This window comes from Saccopteryx leptura, chromosome 3 (assembly GCF_036850995.1).
Source record: "Saccopteryx leptura isolate mSacLep1 chromosome 3, mSacLep1_pri_phased_curated, whole genome shotgun sequence".
NCBI lineage: Eukaryota > Metazoa > Chordata > Mammalia > Chiroptera > Emballonuridae > Saccopteryx > Saccopteryx leptura.
The window spans coordinates 313531954-313549225 of NC_089505.1; the positions used below are offsets into that span (position 1 = coordinate 313531954).

The 17272-nt window shown below is 38.1% G+C and overlaps 1 protein-coding gene across 1 annotated transcript in view; it reads right to left on the reverse strand.

Annotated features, from left to right (window-relative positions):
- The window catches only part of CLVS1 (clavesin 1), a 184411-nt gene extending 172787 nt beyond the window's left edge, over positions 1-11624 (reverse strand). Inside the window, exon 1 of the mRNA XM_066378989.1 lies at positions 11489-11624. The gene's annotated coding sequence lies outside the window, so the exon portion shown is untranslated. The remainder of the gene's footprint in view (positions 1-11488) is intronic.
- Positions 11625-17272: the final 5648 nt, after the last annotated feature.

Below are 17272 nucleotides of genomic sequence, written 5' to 3' on the forward strand. Positions count from 1 at the left end.
GAAGGACAGGCTTATAACTAGAAGCTGATCTTTAATAATCAAATTCAACAGCAATTGGAAAAGATGCTTACATGTGGAAATTTACAAAGGATGTTATTATTTGCCTTTGTCACTCTTCTGCAGGGAAGACAAAGGGACTTGAAACTCTATGTTGTCTCCCTATCTTGTGTAATATCTATATGGGCTTAAAATTGTTCCATTTTATATAAATTTTTGTTCTGAGATATTATCTCACTCATAATAATGATTCTTTTAATCATGTTAGATACATTTCTTATGATTTCTCCACCTAAATGGTATGCAGAGAGGCACCCCTATCTTTCTCATTCAACTACAAATGTTTAAACTCAGACATGTTTGATTTAACGTAGAAGTTCAAAAAATCAGAAGACACAAATAAACTTGGAGGCTTGTATTTTTTCCCTAGTATTCCTAAGTCAATAATATCTATAATATCTACAATGAAAAAGCAGAATATTTACTCCCAACTTAATTAGTATTGGTAATGCTTTATCATACAAAATAATTTAAAAGCCAAAATGAGCCTGACCAGGTGGTGGTACAGTGGCTAGAGCGTCAGACTGGATGCCAAAGGACCCAGGTTCGAGACCCCGAGGTTGCCAGCTTGAGTGCGAGCTCATCTGGCTTGAGCAAGGCTCACCAGCTTGGACCCAAGGTCATTGGCTCAAGCAAGGGGTTACTTGGTCTGCTGAAGGCCTGCGGTCAAGGCACATATGAGAAAGCAATCAACGAACAACTAAGGTGTCACAATGCGCAGTGAAAAACTGATAATTGATGCTTCTCATCTCTCTGTTCCTGTTTGTCTATCCCTCTCTCTGACTCTCTCTCTCTCTGTCTCTCAAAAAAAAAAAAAAAAAAAAGCCAAAATTATTCTTCTGCTTAATTTAGGATAGTAATACTTTCTTAAGGGAAACAACCAACTTACATATCTCTGCTTTATATTGCCTTTGCAAGATAGCATTTAACTCTGTAATGTGTGGAGATAAAAATAGAAGAGTCTTGATTCTCATTGATTTTAAGGGAAGGAAAGGAAATAATAGTGGAAAATAATTCAATGAACTATTCCCAGGATTGGAAGAAAACTTCAAAATCCATCTAGTTCAATCACCACACGATGTTAAAATTCCCTCTCTAATAGCCTCACTACACCCCTTCAAAAACTTCCCTTGTTTGATGTCTCTCTCTCTTCCAAATTCATCCTTACACTTACCCTTTCTATCTTTGACTGCTCTTACCAACCAATGACCAGTATGATCATACAACTTAGTACCCAACTTTAGACACTAGGGGGCACTAATAATAATACTGCTGGAACAATAGGCACAAACTGGGACAGTTCCAAATGAATCAAACAGATGCTCACCCTACTAGTGAATGATCTTTCTGTTCATACATTCAATAGGCAAGTTATCCAGTTATCTGTCCATAGCTTTCTCCTGATCTTCAGGTTACATATCCAACTGCCTACTGAACACCTCCACGTAGATGCCCCGTAGACACCACAAAGTTAGTACATTTAAAACTGAACTGATGATATGAACTCATTCTGAATTTGCTCCTCCACTTCTGTTTCTTAGTGACTGGTATCAACTTCTGCACCATTTCCCATGCTAGAAACCTGGGAGTCAGCCGTTATTTCACCTTCTCCCTCACCGCCCACTTCAGGACAATCACTTTCATAATATATCTCAGACCTACCCAATTTTCCCATCCATTTTCATTGCCCTTGTTTGACCATGTTACCCCTCACCTGTGTAGTACTGCAACATTTTCCCTGTGATGCCCTTGATGCCAGCCTCGCCTTTTCCCAGTATTACAGTTGAGTTCTCATGTCACCCCTTGATTGACATTGATCAATAGCTACCAATTGACTAGGATAAAGTATAAAGCTATGTAACGTAGTTTATGAGGCCCTTCATCATCTGATTCCCATCTGTCACCATCCAGCCATGCAGAACACTGAAGCACTGCAATTTCTGGGGGCCTTGGCAAAGATGCTCTCTCTGCCCATAATGACCACTGATTAATTCCTTTTTGCCTTTCGGGAGTCATCCTGAAGATCATTTTCTCCAGGAACCCCACACTGATCTTCAGAGGTTATGAGGGGCTCCAAAGCCCCTACCACACCACACTTTATTGCCTTTTTTCTCTCTCCCTCTTTTCTCTGAACTCCTTGCAGAGACAGCTGGACCTCATTCATCTCTGCATCCTCAATACAGTGCCTGGTACAAAGAAGGTCAGCTTCATGAGCTGGCTGACTTTGTTCTGTTTACCTCCTAATTCCTGGTGCCTAAAACAGTGCCTGTCACAGAGTAGGTGCTCAATAAATATACATAGAATAAATGAATAAAGTACTTAAAATGTTGTTTTGGTGAGTAAGAGGTTTCCCATTCTGTTTGGGTATATCTAGGACCCAATGGGGGCTTTTCATTTTCCCTTTCATTTACAAAGCATTTTTTCCCAGGAGAACTTAGCCTAGGTAGGTGCATTGTACTTCCCGTTCATCACTCTTTGAAGTATGCTTGGTTATGTTCACAGTTCCAAGCCATGGTGCAAAGTGCTTAGAGCACAATAAATAGTACTGGCTCATCCCCTGCAGAAGATTTAAAGATGCTGGGAGTAAGTTACTTACCTTACAGTTCAGGGAGCTGAACAATGTTTTTGGGATAAATTATTATGGGTTCAGGGGGAGAGTTGAGGTTGCATTTTTCATGGCCCACTTCCACACATAACTGGGTCTCCAATCTATAATATCTGAAATAAATTTGCTTCAATTTATATCTTTATTCTGTGCTCAGCAAACAGTGGCAGCTTGTGGGAAGATTACCCAAGCCAGAGTCACTGGGTTTCATACTTAAGATGAAATAATTTTTCATTAAAGGCAAATCCTTCATTTCAGAAGTCTGAATAGACTGCTACTTAAATAACAACTTCAACTGATAATATTTAAGGTACTAAACATGCTGTGCTACATAAGAATGTTTTACAGGATGTAGAATTTCAATAGACTGTATACTCTTTTGTTCATGTGAAGGACTTGGTTCTCATTTAACTTTTCTGAATTGGTCAAACAACTATAAAAGGCTACATTATACTTGGTATCACATGAGTAGTTTTATGTCCCAGTGGTATTAATAATAATATAGCTATAACTTATTATTTATTATGCCCCAGACACTTACATATTCTTTACTATGTAGTATATTACTTAATCCTTAGAAGAGCTGTATTAAATGAGTATAATATTTTCACCATTTTTAGATGTGGAATTGGAGGCATAGAGAGGTTAAAAACTTTCCCAAGGTTACACAGCTACTAAGAAGCAGAAACTGGGTTTAAGCCCAAGCGATCTTTCTCCATCCCACGCTTTTTACTACAACACTCTTATTTCCCTTATATGTAACAGAGAGGGTCTACTATTTACTACTTATGGCCTATGTGACATTCAGAAAGTCCTTCCCTCTCAGAGCCTCACTCTCTTGCCCTAAAATCCACTCCAAATTTGCCATTCTAGAAACCCAACTCTGGCTAAGGGGTTAGGTTTATCTATTGTTAAGCCCTAGCTGTCAATGCTTTTCCCAGCTACCACAATTTTGTCCTCTTCCTTTATGTATTTTCTTTTGGCTAAAATGCCAGATCAAAAACCTTGCCACTCTATTTGAATGGCTGATACTTTGCCGTGCCTATCAGAGTGCCAGGCACAACCTGAGCAATGAAATATGCTTGTTAAGCAAAAAAGACACTTAAAGCAGATTCCTGTGAGCTTCAGAAGCCATCCTTCCCATTGTTGGTTGAGTCCTCAGTGATTTTTTTAAATTTAGAGATTGTTCCAAATACATGGAGATTAATTTATCACACCCTCTGAAGAACCCAAGAAACCAACTTCCACTTGCTTCTAATCATGCTTTTTCTAATGAATTAGAAATAGAGTTAGTAGTCCTTTTGTAAAAGGGAGAGGAACGGAGAGTCTCCATATTATGATATTTGAAAGTATGGCATCTATAGATTCCAAACTCATATTTCATCTCATTTCCTTTAGACAAAAATCTATTTGTATATTTCCTCATTCAGAATTCAGCCTTAAAGTGTACATTTGTGAGTGCACACAGACACACACACACACACACACACACATACACCCATAAACACACTCTTGTATTTATGAACCAAGGAGTCTAGGTAAAAAGGTCATCTTAAGAGCACCTCACCTGTGGTGGTACAGTGGATAAAGCATCAACCTGAAATGCTGAGGTTGCTGGTTCAATGCCCTGGGCTTGCCCCATCAAGGTACATACTGCTCCTCCCCCACCACCTTTCTCTTTCTCCTCTCTCTAAAAAATCTATAAATAAAATATTTTTAAAGTACATTAACTCAAGTGAAATCTATTTTGGTCATTTTATAATCCATTATTCTCATTTATTTCATTATCTTCAGAAAAACATATTAAACATAGTAGAAAACAATCAGAATAACAACCACATCTTGTCTACCATTATGCAGTCATTTTAAAGCATTTTCTATCAATTGTTTTCTTCATTGTTGCACTGCTCCTGCAATATGTAGAAGAAAGATAATTCCGTAAAAGGTGCAGAGGATTATGTGGAATAATGTAAGTAAAAGTGCTTTGGAAATGAAAAGCTCCTTTTGACATTTCACATTTACTGTAATTTCTTGTTGATATCATTATTTTGTTGTCTCCAGGTAAATAAAAGGATATTGAGGCCCAGCACAACTAAGCACTTGGCTTAGTTGGATAATTAGTTAGTATTAAAGTGGAGGAAAAACAAACAAACTAATATTCATTGAGTACTTGTTATGTGCCTAGGGCTTTGATGTTATATGATCTAACCTCCACACCAACCATTTAAACTAAGTTATTATTTAGTAGATGAAAAAATAAATCTGAAATTTAGATAAATTAAGTATAGCTGGAAGAACAAAGATTCATACCCAAGCCTACCTGACCCAAAGCTCAAGTTCTGTCCATGACCCTGTCCTGCCTCTCAGAATGGCTGCTTTGCCTGCACCACCCAGGGTACCAGCTCCTCCACAATCACTCATGCACATGGCCAGCACACATCCACACCCCACCAGTCCTAGGGGAGATTATTTAAGAAATGCTATAAAACTGGCTAATTCAGGAGAGAAAGGAATATATTGTTGTCATGACCAGAAAGGTAAAACCTATGGAGCCTAAATATTGTTTTTAAAATATGGGAACATCAATAATTGATTAACAATACTTCAAATATGTGTTATATCTTGGTGTTCTTGATAATACAATGAACAATTTTAAGGATACAAATTTAAATTAACTCAAATATAAAATGGGATGTTGTATCTATCTTTGTTTTGTGGGCTTCTCTTGTAAGAAGAAGATTTTAAAAATGGACCTAAATGATAAAACTTCTCACGTGAAAGTCTAATCAGCTCTTTCACCCATCAGTAACTGTGAAAGTCATGTTTCCAAATTTTAAACATATTTTAAATTTGGTTAACCCCCTTTTTTTTTTAAAGGGACTTTGTTAACCAATAGGCCCATTTTTTTTAATTTTTTTAATTTTATTTATTCATTTTAGAGAGGAGAGAGAAAGAAAGAGAGAGAGAGGAGAGAGAGACAGAGAGAGAAGGTGGGGAGGAGCTGGAAGCATCAACTCCCATATGTGCCTTGACCAGGCAAGCCCAGGGTTTTGAACCGGCGACCTCAGCATTTCCAGGTCGACGCTTTATCCACTGCGCCACCACAGGTCAGGCCTTGGTTAACCCTTATGGCTCTTCACCTTTCTAAAATCTCACTTCAAAATTTTCCAACTAAATATGTATTTTCCCTTAGAAATGCTAAATTATTATGCTGAACAAAATAAAATTAGATGCTGCTGATACATCTAGACCAAAGCTGAAAATCACAGTGAACAAAAAAATCTTCTTTTTTTGAATACTACTCTATTTAAAATCTTTTCTGAAAGATGGCATGCTCCCTTACTGCCAGTAAGCCTACATTTAAGTCTTAGAGGTTGGTTAATTACAACATTCTTTGGTGCTGACCAGAAAGGAATCTTTTTTCCAAATGATGAATTTGAGATTGACCATTAGGGTGTAGGACTTCTTTGCATAAGTGCTGGCAAAGCCCTGTGAATAGCAAATTGACCCCCAATCCATCAACTTGCTATCAACCATTAGCCAACTTGCAGATAAGAACTATCCATACCAGGGGCAGGGAGAGTAGTCTGGAAAGGTAAAGGGGAGACCTTTAATCATCTGAAAGTATAGCTGAACCAGAATTTAGCCTCTGGCTCACAGTCAACTTTCCATATCTGTAGCTCACTCCTAGCCCAGGGTTTACCCTTGCCACATAAATATTCATTGTGTAGTCTCCCTGGGCACCCTTTAAAATAGCAACTAAACACATAGTCATCTGCTCCCATTTGTTCCGGCTCTTAACAAAGATTAAAAGTAAATTGGAATGAATTTCATCAGAGTAGAGACACTAAGAACTTCTACCCAAAATAGATACCAGATCAGAATTAGAATATGCTAGGACTTGGATAAAGTAGACCTATTGGACAGAAGAGTTCTAGAGTTCTGAGTTCTAGGACAATCTATACAGCTTTTATTCCTTTAGTTTACTTTGGGGCAGAAAATGCAAAGAGAGGAAGACAAAGACAGCTTGTAAGGAAGGTATGGGTTTGTCTGCTGCCTCACTCTATTAAGTATAAAAGTTTAAAATTAAAGGAGTATTTGGACTGGATTTTTGTATGCCATAAAACTATCTAATAAAAAGTCATTGGCAGTCAATGCCACAATTTAAAAATGAATTTAGTTATGCTTCTTAAGAGTAGCAATTGGAGAAGAAAGAAAAACACTTGAATGAGGGTATTTCTCTAAGAATAGACTCTTTAGGAGGAAGAGGATCTGTAGAACTGTAAGAAGAACAGGGATTACCCAAAAATGGACACGAAGTCTACTTGTGTCCACTCAGTGTTTTTCCCGGCATGTCTCTGGGACCCTTCCTGCATGTGATTGGACAGAGGATAGCAGCAGGTGTCTGAGTTAGGAAAACTGGCTGGTGAAAGAGATGCAGAAGGACGTGTCTGCGTGAGGTGGGAGGAAACTGGCTGTGGTATAACTTTCTCCCTAACCAGAGCTATGATATTTGAGGTTATTATTGCCTCTGAACTTGGAATGACTTTTATTTTCCTTTAGTTTGAGTGCCATTATTTAATAAGACATAGGGTAAGAATGTAAAAAGAAGAAGAAAGAAAAAAGAAGGAAGAGGAGGAAGAAGAAGAAGAAGAAGAAAAAGAGGAAGAAGAAAGAATAATAATAATAATAATAATAATAATAAGAAGAAGAAGAAGAAGAAGAAGAAGAAGAAAAAGAAGAAGAAGAAGAAGAAGAAGAAGAAGAAGAAGAAGAAGAAGAAGAAGAAGAAAAAGAAGAAGAAGAAGAAGAAGAAGAAGAAGAAGAAGAAGAAGAAGAAGAAGAAGAAGAAGAAGAAGAAGAAGAAGAAGAAGAAGAAGAAGGCTGTTCTTTGTCTTTGGTCCGGAAAGTATGGTGTGTGCATCATCAGCAACATCAGCACCTAAGAATTTGTTAGCACCACAGACCCTCAGGACCCACCCAGACCTGCTGCACAGGTAGTAGAATCCCCAAGCAATTCATATGCATATTAATGTTTGGGAAGCAATGGTTTAAAGGTTTATAATGAATCAAAAGTTTGAGGAGGTACATTAACTGCTCTGAGATTAGAGCTCACACCGTCTGTGGACAGCAGTGCTACGTTGTCCAAGAAGGGAGTAAAACACCCCAATATGCTTATTGCTTTTGGGGTCCTGGCATTCATAATAACTTCTCAGATCACCCCATTAGTTGTTTACACATGCTTGAATGTTATATACATCAACCAACAGCAATAAAGAAAGAAACGATGCAAGAAGCAAGAGAAGAAGAGAGGTAAGGAGAAAGAGGAAAAGAAAAAGAGAAAAATCTCATATGTTTTGTGTATTATATTTTATTTTGACCACACATCAGACTAGAGGTCTTTTATTACTAGAGACTGTGATTTGAACCCCCAACTGCCATTTCCAGGCCCACAACTTTCCTTCTACTGACTCTAAAACTATCAAATAATGAACACCAAATATACTATGTACTTGACACATGGAAAATTATGAAATTTTACATAAGACATTTGAGCGATAAAAAAAACCCAAATTGATGTAATGTTGTTGTAAGAAGAGATGGAGAAAGTGGTCTGCATAAAATCTATGAACTGAAGATTTGGCTAAAAGGGTCCAGGAAACAAGAATGAAGCATCTCAAGCACAATGGGGAAATTCCTGATGGCTCAGAAGTCAGGAGGAAGAAAATCTTATAGGAAATTAGCCTCCCACACAGAAAACTTTCTCTGATACTTTCTGTACCATGACAATAGGCCCATAAGGAAGAACTACATAGACCATCTGGCCAGAGAAAATATGAGAAAGACCTATGGGAGGCAGCAGAGGTAGTCAAGAATAATGACCTTATTATCTGAATAAATGAAAGGTGTTTATTTTTTATTGAGAGAAAAATGACCAGTTTATTTGCACACCCATGAAGACTCAAACATAACTCAACTTTCCTTAAGTGAGAAAAAATTAAAAACTTGGAATGGAAATTAAGCACAGTTTTCTCTAGAGAGTTGTAACACTTGGTGCTAATGTTAGGGGTTGTAGACTCATCTAGTCATTCATACTGTGGGTCTTCCCCTGAAACAAAATTATTTCAGTAAAATCTAGATAAAAGGAACCATAATTAAAATAATCAAAATTGGGAAAAGGATCTAATAGGGGAAAGATCTTTCTTGGCAATGTTGAGGGCTATTTCTAGGCAGATTGCATTGGCCAGACCTCGTGTTTTGTATACCCATTCAGTAGTGTTACCTTCTCTCTCTGAGTCACTAGGTAACAGGAATGCAGAGGAGATCCAAGCCAGCCTGAAGCCATTTACTAAGGTTGTCTTTGCTATGAGGATGTGTATAAAGTCATAAAAAGACTTATTAGGGTTAATAAAATGTCCCTTTGTAAAGCTTGAAGAAATAAACAGACACCTCCAGTTCTGAAAAATTATGGATTCCCCCTTTTGGGAAATGAAGGACCTTCTCACTTTATTCTCTATGATTCTCAAAGGATGTGACCCTCTGTGAACATGTCTATGAAAGTGAATGATGCTTCTCTATTGAAAAATATGTTTTCTATTCACCTTTAAGCCCATTATAAAAATGAGGAATTTCTGTTATTAGAAACATAAAAAAAGCAAAATGCCCCTTAATAGGAAAAAATAAAAAAGGAAGCCAGGATAGCAGCACTCTATAAAAATTAATAAGCTCAGCATAATATTTCAGTTGGAGAATGGCATTGCTTCTGAGACAGATGCCTGTAAATCTCATCGAAGCAGCATTATTTTGAAATATCCTCAGCCTCAGGAAATTGTATTAAGCACAGGAAAACAGAAGAATTGGAGGAACTGGATACCTGGCCTGAGTTTCTGGTTTGAAGGAGATAGATCTGACAATTTGTACACTTTTAAAATTTGCCTGAGCTGAAACATTCTTTGCATATAGATAAGGAAGTTTTAAGTATCTTGTTGGTTGGGGACTTGAGAGGTTTGTTTACTGGTTACTGTGACTATTACTAATCCAAGGACAGTATATAAGTTCATTTCACAATACATTTTCACTAGTTTACTTGGTTTGAATTTAAAAGTAAGTGAACCTTAGAAGCATGGAAGATTATGTCAATGTTTAGTTGTAACTAACTTTTGACATTTGAGAAGAGTATTTGCTGTGAATTTTTCCGCAGAACTTCTTCCAGAAGATACTTGTTTGTGACCATTCTTTATTTTTAACAATGCCTCTAATGATGAGCAAGCTGGTTAAGACGAAACTTGCTTTATTGCCTCTTTTTAAAGAGGCAGAATAAATGTACAAGGGTAATTTTTAAATGAATATTTTCTGTGCTCTGGTTTAAACTTGGTTGTTACATGTGACCTGACATTATTTCCATAGAAAAATTTGATTCATCTCATTTTTAATTAAGATGTTGATTTTATTGAAAAACAATTTGCCAAAAAATAAAACAATATTTTGCTGTTCAGTCATAATTGATTTTATGAGCACCCACCAAAAGATATTTACTTATGACAGGCTCGTGCACTTTTCTGATGTTTGTTAGCTCTTAATAAGCAGTTGATCCTAGCTAAATAAAAGAGGTGCTATAACTTGGATTTGACCCTCAAGATATTTGAAAGATGCTTCAACTGCGATAGAAAATGATAGCACTCTGAAAGCAGAGCCTGATAGAACAGTTACATAAAATGTCTTTTCAATTTTTGCACTCCATTACCCTTTACTATTATAGGAAAATGGTGTTATTGCCTGATTACTGAGAGCATGCAAGATCTTGCCTTCTAAATCCGAGTCAGTCCTTGACTAGTGATGAACAAAGCCAGGCCATCTGCTCTGAATATCATTATTATCATTTGGTCATTTGACCAAGGGATCTATATTCTCTGCTTCAATGAGAGGTTTAAGATTGGAAAATTGAAATGAAGTAAGTAGACAGGAAGAGGCATTTGAACAAATAGCACTTTCCAACGAGAGCCGCATTCGTTACGTTATTATCATCACCATCATTTTTAATTTTCACCCTGGCCACAGAGTTAACCTTTGGGGTTTCCATTTTACAAAACATTTAGTAAAAATACACAAAACTTAATTTCAGAGTTTCTGCAATAAACACTCAGGAAGAAAAAAGGGAGTGTGGGTGAATATGAGTCATCAATCACCCCCACCCTGCTTCCTGGTGATTCTCCATTGGAAAGCCAAACCAAGAATGGAGTTTACATATCTATTTTACCGGAATCACACTATCCCCCAGGCCATGTTAATTTCCTGAACTAAACAGTCCCTAATCTGAAAGGCAGCTGGCTAACTGTTGGTGTCTGGGAAGTGCCCCATCTGTCCCCTTGCCTGGGGTCTCTCTTGCCTGTCTTCACTTTTTCTTTCTCTCAAGCAGGCGTCTCTCTTTGTTTTCAGAGGTGCCGGCCACCTGAACTTTCCTTCCCATGCCTGAAAACTTGGGCTCTTTCCTTCCACGCTGCGGACCTAGGGCTTTGTCTAAGTGACAAGACACAGTTGTGTTGACTGTAGTTACGGCGCTGGTGATGGTGGAGATCATAACGGCGATGGTGGAGATGGGGTTGCTCATGGTGTGAGGGAGCGCAGGCTGAGCGGGCGCGGGAGCAGAAGGATGGACCGCGAGAGCGGTGGGGAGCGGGGCGCGGAAGGGATGGAGTGCGGAGGGATTGCAGATGGGAGCTGTCCACGCACCCAAGTGCTGAAACGCCGCAGCCATGGCATCGCAAGAGTGGGAGGAAAGGTGGGGAGACTCTGCAAATACAGAATAGAGAAAAAAGCAACAAATACCTTCACACAGCTGCCCAGCCTTGCTTTGGGAATGTATTTCTGCAGGTGTCCTCGCTGGTGAGCCGAGTAGGTGAGATCCCCTATTCTGGTAGGTTCGGGCTCAGATTTCTCTAGAAAGCTGTGAATGAGAGCCCCGGCTCCAACGGGCTCTGATTTTGGTAGGAGGCGTGTGCGCCAGAGACTCCGTCTTTCTATACCGAGCCTGGCTTTCCCCTGGGTCCTAAATGCCTCCGCACCGTTTCTCTCCTGAAGTCCGTCAAGACAATACCAAGAATTATTTTAATTTTGCAACAGCTGGGACAAAAAGTACCCGAACATCACCTCCTAACCCTAAAAATGTAATTAATCAGATTAATGCAGCCTCTGAAACAGATAAGAGTGTGTGTGTGTGTGTGTACGCGCGTGCAGATATAACAGATAAAAACAGACCTAATGGGAAAAAGATTATTTTATTAACAAATGTGGTAATAGAACAAATGATTTGGAAAAGACCCAAAACCTCATCTCACCAAAATTAATCCCACATAGATTAAAGAGCTAAATATAAAAGTTAAATTATTTTTAAAAACTAGAAGAGCAGAAGAAAAATTTTACTGATCTTAGAAGAGCTTTTTAAGCACACTAGGAATAGAAGCAATCACAAAGAAAAGATATCAATAATTTGAGTGCATAAAAATAATTTTAAATGTAAAGATATTATAAAAGCATAAATATAAATACTACTTGGAAAAATTACAACAAATATATGTTTCATACATAAAATATCTTGTATAGCAAAAGAAAAATACTAATGCTTTAAGAAAAAAAGATGAAGAGCAAATAAAAATGAATTCACTAAAGAAGCATGAACTAATCTCACCAGTAAACAGATATGTAATTTAAAATAGCACTGAGATGTAATTTTGTCTGAAGTTTTACATCTACTTATTATCTCATACTGTGTGATAATAATGAGAAAGTGCAACCGTTCTGTAAATCTATTTCACAACATATATCAAGTGTCATAAAATCTACATCTATGTAGAACCAATAATTTCACTTTATGCACAGTATACTAAAGATATAGTCAGCTACGCAAATAAATATTTATGTATATAAATTTAATTCATGATCATAGAAATTGTCAAAAACAATGGAAGCATTAACATTTCTTTATATAGCCTGTAATATTTGGAACTATTAAAAACATATTTTGAAGACTGTTAAAAACAAAAATGCTAACAAAATGGAAACTGAGGAAAAGAATATACCAAATACAGTACTCTCTGCCTATTATCAAGTTGGCAAGATCATAGGATAATGTGATGAGGTTGTAAGTAAATCTGCTTTCTATCAAGTTGAACAACTTGATGCTCTTCTTTGTATTTACCTAAAGTTTTTATATTTAACAAAAGAAGAAAACTTAAGTATTTTAAAGCAATCCACTTATCATTTCACAGAGACTTAAAAGGTGTCAGAATTCTAACAACTCTGACATAGCATTATATAATCATTTACTTGTCTGTTTATTGTCTCTCTCTCCAATAGAATACAAGTACCATGTGGTAAAAAACTTTTCTGTTTTGTTTACTGCTGCTTCCTAAGCACCTGAATGTGTGTCTGGAACATCACAGGAGTTAAATAAATGTTTATTAAATAGAAAAATAAATAAGTGAATGAATGATGAATGAATGAGTTATCTAACCTTCCCACATACAGATCTATTTTAAAATATTTTATAAAGCTACAAATTTCAGATAGAGTTGTTATTCAATAAGGTATGGCATACCAAAATAATCTGAGGTTGCTGCTGAGTTTTGATCACATATAAACTCAAGGGACATTGTCAGAGGTTTAGCTAATCATGGACATGACTTGCAGCAGCATCAAATGTGAATTTTTTTAAAAAAAGTAAATTCTCTAACTTTCACTCTAATACTCCTCATTTCTTCTTGGTCCTGATCACTTTAAAAACTTTGTAAACTTTCCTCTTTTCTGAGATGTTAATGTTAATTATTCTGTTTCTTTTCCTCCTTTTCTTTATTCTGTAACCATTAAACAAGACCTAAGTGTTTAATAAGCTAAAGATTTCAATTTCAATTTTTTTTTAATTTAAAATGAACTTTGATATCTTTGCTCAGCTGGTGTTCCTTTTTAGTTTTTATTCATTATTAATGTGACTTTTGAATGACATTTATAGCCTAGCCGAGTTTTATTTGTATTTTCTAAGCTGAAGTAGAAAATAAAATTATACATTTTATCTATACACACACATATAGATCTATGTAGAAATAACTATGTTTATGAGTATGTATATGTACAAATATATAGTGTCCTTCCTGAGAACTCTTTTTTTTTTTTCCATTTTTCCGAAGCTGGAAACGGGGAGGCAGTCAGACTCCTGCATGCGCCTGACCAGGATCCACCTGGCATGCCCACCAGGGGGCGACGCTCTGCCCCTCTGGGGCATCGCTCTGTTGCATCCAGAACCATCCTAGCGCCTGAGGCAGAGGCCACAGAGCCATCCTCAGCGCCCGAGCCAACTTTGCTCCAATTGAGCCTATGCTGCAGGAGGGGAAGAGAGAGGCAGAGAGGAAGGAGAGGGGGAGGGGTGGAGAAGCAGATGGGTGCTTCTCCTGTGTGCCCTGGCCGGGAATCAAACCTGGGACCCCTGCATGCCAGGCCGATGCTCTACCACTGAGCCAACTGGCCAGGGCTCCTGAGAACTCTTTATAGAGGAAAACTATCTCTGCCTATATGAGGCTGAGACATAAACCAGGATTCTCTTGCTTGATCATTTGACAGGGTCCACATAGTATAAATACAAAAGCTACTGGCTACCAGAATACAGCCTTATATTCCATAAGTTTTAAAAGCAATTTTTAAATTTACTTGCACTGATCAAAGTAAAAAAAAAAATTGTTTAAAATGAGTCATTTTTGGCCCTGGCCGGTTGGCTCAGTGGTAGAGTGTCGGCCTGGCATGCAGGAGTCCCGGGTTTGATTCCCAGCCAGGGCACACAGGAGAAGCACCCATCTGCTTCTCCACACCTCCTCCTCCTTTCCTCTCTGTCTCTCTCTTCCCCTCTGGCAGCCAAGGCTCCATTGGAGCAAAGTTGGCCCGGGTGCTGAGGATGGCTCCATGGCCTCTGCCTCAGGCACTAGAATGGCTCTGGTTGCAACAGAGCGACGCCCCAGATGGGCAGAGCATCGCCCCCTGGTGGGCATGCTGGGTGGATCCCAGCTAGGCTCATGAGGGAGTCTGTCTGACTGCCTCCCCATTTCCAACTTCAGAAAAATACAAAAATAAATAAATAAATAAATAAATAAGTCATTTTTATTGACAATTAGAATAGTTATGCTTGATATATTAAAAAAATTTACTTTTTCCCCAAAGTGCCAATGAAAGTGTAGCATTCCTTTTATATTCAGGAGCATTAGCCCTGTGTTTTTTGTGATAATACCTTTCTATACCAACTCAAGTTCCTGTGTAAGAACAACAGCTCTTTACTAAGTATTTGTGTCTTAACTACATTGAATCTGTCTTTCTGTTTCTTGTGATCTAAATTGTCCTTGTTTTAATGTTTTGCCTGGTAAGTGTAAACCAGAGACTTCTGGGTGGGGTTCTTTTCTTAACCACTCTGAGTGACATTGTGCTGATATTCTGCACAATCTATTCAACCTCCCTTTGAGCTCTTCACACTACAGCCACCTATGTCTTTGTAGGATTCCTCCATGTACCCCTTTGTATACAAGCAACCAATCCCAGGGTGAAAGTGTGACCTGTTCACAAGCATCTTTCATGCTGTCTGACCTTGTATCTGGCATTCCCGAGTCAGCTACTCATTTCTCTATTGCCTTAAAGGACCCTGTTAATGTGGGGTTATGCCATCATCTAGGTTTGGATGAGGAGAAGGTGCTTTCTGTGGCTTGGCTCATGACAGATGAAGATTCCATCCATGTAGTGGTGCACTGAAGTCTGAGTTCAGGCAGAATGGGATATGATCCCGAGAAATGTTGATATTTATGGCAGAGATGTTAGGATGATATCACAATGATAAAACAGTGATAAAGTTTCTAGCTTGATGTTTGAGGACTGGAAAATATACGAAGAACAAGGTCAAGTTGCAAAAGTAAGAGTATTTAGTTAACCATAATGATGTTCTGTTCTCCCAATAATTTTGTGATCTATATCTCAATATGTTATAGTGAAAGAATGCCACTGATATTTTTATTAGCTAATGTGCAGGCCAGTTTTAAAGTTTTAGAGTTTCTATTAGTTAGCATCATCTAGGTAATGCTAAAAGAACAAATTAACTCTACAGTCCCAGTGGCTTCCCAAAACAATGGTTTCTTTCTTGTTTCCACTGTTTTGAGGGTTAGGGAAAAGGTTGGGCCCTGTTCTACCTGGTCACCCAGGGGCCAGAGTAGGGAACAATAACACCTAGAAAACGTAGGCCTGATCTTCTGGTTCAGCCTGGCAGTAACACACAGTATTTTTGCTCACAGTCCATTGGTGAGAACAAGTCACATGGCCTCGCCTATATGCAAGAGAATGAGGAAATGTGGTCAATCACACGAATATTTGATGAGCAGTCAGTATTTCTGCAACAGTCATTTGCAGTTACTAATAATATATTAGTTCTCTTCTTTTTAAAAAAAATTATTGATTTTAGAGAAAGCAGAGAGAGAGAAAGCAGGTGGGGAGGAGCGGGAAGCATCAACTTGTAGGCAGTTGTTGCTTCTCGCATGTGCACCGATTGGGCAAGCCCGGGGTTTTTAACTGCTCACCTCAGCATTCCAGGCAGATGCTTTATCCACTGCACCACCACAGGTCAGGCCTCCTAGTTCTCTTCTTAACACGCATCGAACACACTCAGTTCATCTCCCAAGATTTCTTTAGTGTCTACATCTAGTTGAAAGGTTCAGATATTTAGGTTTTATACTGTTTTCTTACCTCTTCCACATATCTACATGTGACCCTCTTGTTCTGGAGATGTACATACAAAAATAAAGATTATTTGTAATTCCCTATATACAATAGTAGAAGAGAGATGGAATAACTACCATCAACACTCCTATCCAGAAAAGAAAGGATGGGAAGATACTTGCCAGTCACTGAGCCCAGTAATCCTGAAATCACACTGGACAGATGTGGTAGAGACCTCTTACACTGGGGGTAAGAGAATTTTTTTGGGTTATAGCGTTACTTTGGTCCCTGGGAAGAGCACTTATCCCTTTGTTCTCTATTATCCCCAGTATCACAGTCTGAGAAGTTCTTGTTATTTTTCCATTGCAGTCCTTGACCACATTCAAAATGGAAATTGTGGACTATGCCCTCAGTTGATATTGAGTTTTGAATTTCAGTTTCAATTTCTATTTTACTTGGGTCACAGCAAACATTCAGTTCTTTGAGTAGCAATATAACACAAGAAACCACATAATTAAACATTTATAAATTCCAGCATTTCCTCAAAAGACTAAGTGGATAAGCAAGCTTTCTTAAAACATGGGAAAGTGGTGTACAAACTGAGTCTCTGAATTGGTCAGTCTTCCTCTGTCTTCACCACTACTAGATATCTTCAGCTTGTTGTGAGTTCAAGATTTTTTGGAGAGATTCAGGGTACCAAAGTCACTGTTGCTCCATTGCTGATGTGGCCTGTCAGGTGTTTCTTCCAGCTGAGGCCTGGATGTCATCAGATACCTCACACTCCAGTCATTCAAAATTACAACATTCAGAGTTGCCTCATTAAGCTGGAATGATCTTAAATTGCCATATTCTAATATGTACAAGGCAAGGTAGCCA